The sequence below is a fragment of the Silene latifolia genome, chromosome Y (genome assembly GCF_048544455.1).
Source record: "Silene latifolia isolate original U9 population chromosome Y, ASM4854445v1, whole genome shotgun sequence".
Classification (NCBI taxonomy): domain Eukaryota; kingdom Viridiplantae; phylum Streptophyta; class Magnoliopsida; order Caryophyllales; family Caryophyllaceae; genus Silene; species Silene latifolia.
Genome location: NC_133538.1, coordinates 272,807,650 through 272,811,442, shown reverse-complemented (window position 1 = coordinate 272,811,442; position 3,793 = coordinate 272,807,650).

Genomic DNA, 3,793 nt, shown 5'->3' with positions numbered 1-3,793 from the left:
CTTGACTTTTAGTTGATCCTATAGAATAAACTTGCATTTGTAAAATATTCCATATTGCATTAGCATTAGTTAGTTCATATAGTATAGTTTGCATTGTAATATATATCACATGTTTCATATAGTTAGTTGCATATAGTTAAACTTGCATTCATAAATAGTCACTAATGACCAAAACTATTCCTTTCTACACTAGAAATAGTGCTTAAATTGGTTTGGGGAGGTTTGACCATAGGTGACCTAAGCTAATTTAAATTAGCTTCCAATTTAAAAAAAAAACATGTATCATCTAGTGTAGTTTAGATTGCTTTCATTTGTTATATATGTCATATAGAATTGCATTTACTTAGAGCATGCATTCTTTCATATCATTGCATGCATTTCCATTTGTACTTTAATTTCCATAAATCTAAAAATTCAAAATCATGTATTTCCTTTTTATTCCTACTCCTACATGTACATTGAGGACAATGTCCAAAATGAAGTGGGGGATGGGAATTTATATTCCAAAATACATAAAAATTTTAAAATTTTTGAAAAAATATCATAAATATGTTCTTTAATTTCATAAAAACAAAATCCATAAAAATTTAAAAAACCAAAAAAATGTTCATTAATTTTAAAGTGCAGAATTGTATTTAATTGTGTTTTTGTTCTCTTCTCACAAAGATACGACGCTTTATTTGAGGCATTATCAAGGGAATGTGAAGACCGCTTGGTATGATCTCTCTAATCTCTATTTCCTTTCCATTTCTTTCCATTACTCATATGAGGTGGATGGGCTTACATGTGAAGGAGGATGTGGTGTATTTTGTTGTTGCGGTTTGTGTACCTATGTGTTGTTAGGAGTTACATCTAGATTACATGGCATACTAGTTGGTAGAAGCATGTGCATTTAGACTTATACATATGTAGGTTGCATCATGGCATATAGTTGCATTTAGAAAAGCTTGTGAAAGTGCCTAATTGAGAAATTTGACAAGTGTGCATAGGCCATTGTAGATACTCTTTCTACTTAACACTTTGTTTACTAAAATTGTCTTGAAACACCTTTTTTAGTGTCATTCTAGTATCATTCGACCCATGCACAAGAGCATAGTCAACAGTGCCTTGTGGTGTGATAACTCCTTGGCTATTGCTTATTCCAAGGTGACCCTCAATGCCATGCAAACGTTATTTCATTTTTACTATCTATCATTTTGGTAACCAAAAGGGAATGGGCACAAAATTATCAAATTGAGTTCAAGTTCCAAAATCAAAGTCAAATGTTTGCAATTGCATCGATTAAATGAGGAGCAAAAATAGACTCCTATGCTTTTATAGAAATACCCTTGCTACAAATGGGGTTACTCTAAAAAATGTTCAAAAATGCAAAATCAAAGGTTGAAAATTGCCAAGTCAAAAATGCCAAATCATCACAAATGGCAAAGAAATGTTCTTAATGTCAAAAGCCACAAAAATGGGGGAAAAACAACCCAAATACAAACTACTATCACGAAACTCATATACTTCGAAACCCTTTTATCCATTGATGGTCCTATCTCTGTTGCATGGTGGAGAGGGGACAACCCTTCCTTTTGTCTAGGCAAGAGGGGGAATTCCGCAATCCTACAGTGTTTCTAACGCCATAAGGACCCTACTCTTGGCGAAAGCATCTAGTAATTATGGACGAACGTAACCTAGTCCGACACTACTAGGAGGTAATTTACTTCTATCCTTTTAGACTTAGTAGTTTGTAGAACTAGTATCTATGACGGAGTATGTGCCCTTAGATTATTTCTCTTTTAGTGCTTCCGCCACTTAGTTGAGAAAAGTGGATATTCTTTTTTAGATGCATCCATTATTTGTTTTGTGTGCTTAATTCTTGGATATATCGCCATTTTGGTAAGCCTCACCTTGCCTTGTAAGAAGCCATATTACCTCATAGATGTTTTGTTGTGAGTTGAAGGGGCGGAGTGAGACCCGCTAATTATCTAACAACAGATATGTTAGTAGTATTAGTGTAATAACCGTCCTTTTAGGGACCCATAGACCATCGTCGACTGACCTTAGACACCTGTCTAGACCTTCGGAAACCTTATGAGTTAACATTGTGACGTAGTAACCCTTTGAGTTCTGGAAACTCGATCTAGCGGAGGCTACTCGATCGAGTAGCTCATTCACTCGATCGAGTAGAGGCCGCTCTATCGAGTAAGTTACATACTCGATCAAGTAACGGGAGTTGGTTATAGTGCTTGTTTGTATTTGGTGTTATGTTTGGTAGTGTGGATTGATTATATTTGGTTGTTGTTTATTTGTCTCTGGTTCATGAGGCGCGTCCTCGGCTGAGTGGAGTCACTTGTGGGAGTGGCTTCACGCCCTTGATTCACCGTCTGTTGAACCCGCCACAGGAGGGGATGTTCACATTAAAGAACATCGGTTTTCGCTCGGGATTGATGAGCTGGGATTTGGTGGGTACGGCTGCGGTCCCTCACTGGCGGCGTGGATTACTGGTTGCGATTGGTAATCTGGCAGGACTGGACCTTCGGGCAGTCAGAGGTGTGTGGGTGATTGGAGAAAGTGATGTGTGTATTTTTGTTGTGTCTGGCTTTGTGTGTTCCTTCAGTTACTGACCTTGTGTGGTATTGCTGTGTTTTCTTCTTGTGTTGTGTCTGCCGTGATCCACTATGGTGAGCAGTCGATCTTAGCAGGTTGATATCTGGATCTTAGCTGGGTGCTTGGAGGGACGAGTCTACCACGAGTCACGGCAGATATAGTTTCACATAGAAGTTAGATGTCACGAGTTGTATCTCTTTGTTTTGGTTATTAACTTGTAAATAAACATAATTGTTCTTTTATCGACATTTGATTATTACTATTCCTCTGGCAACCGAGACGGTAGCACCCTTATCTGCTGGGGAAGGTCTTGTTAAGGCTCCTTGGTAGATGGGGGTGTTACAAATAGTTTAAATAAGGGTCATGGTTTTAGTCACCTCTTTACTTGGAATGAGCAAAGGTTCAATTTAGGGATATTTGATATGACTCCTATTTACGCACATTTAGTCCCCTAACTAGCCTAGTCCCTATGCTTTCTAGTGTGTATTTGGGTCGTTTCTTGTCTTTAGCTTCTTTTTATGCATATTCTATGAGGTTTGGTGCCCTTTTGTAGGAGAGGAACACTAACCTTGCCTAAATGGAGTGAAAGTGAGCTAAATGGATAACATCTAACGACCAAGCATCAAGAAGGAGATTAACATTAAAGGCCTAAGTCAATAAAATAAGGAATTGGACAATGACAAAGGATCCCCACGACTCCTGAAGGACCCCCACGGATTATGGGGTAGCCAAACAAGGAGAAAAAGAAGAGCAGCTCAGGACGAGCATCCCAATGTTGGCCCGGGCGTCCCTCAATACCGGATGATTGTCTTCGAAGGGAGTTCGTGCGTCCCCTTTCCAGGACTTGCAAGGCATTGGACTTCAATTAAGGGGCCTAATCGTCATTTAAGCCCTTAGTTAAACTAATCCTTGTACCACTATATATACCCTCTTTGTAATACGTTGAGGATTAAGCCCTCTTAGTGGAGGCTAAGTTCCCTTAGAGTAGATTAAGCCCTCTTATATTAGATTAGGAGTAGATTAGTCTTTAATCATTCCATAAATTGCACTTTAATGTTTCCTTAATTATTTCTAAAACAATCTTAGATCTAGCCTTGTACTTGAAGAATTCTTGGGTTTGTATTGGGGAATTGACAACTCTCCACCATTAATCAAGGGTTTCTTCTATTGTTCTTCCATTTCCTTTGTTCATCTCAAGTTA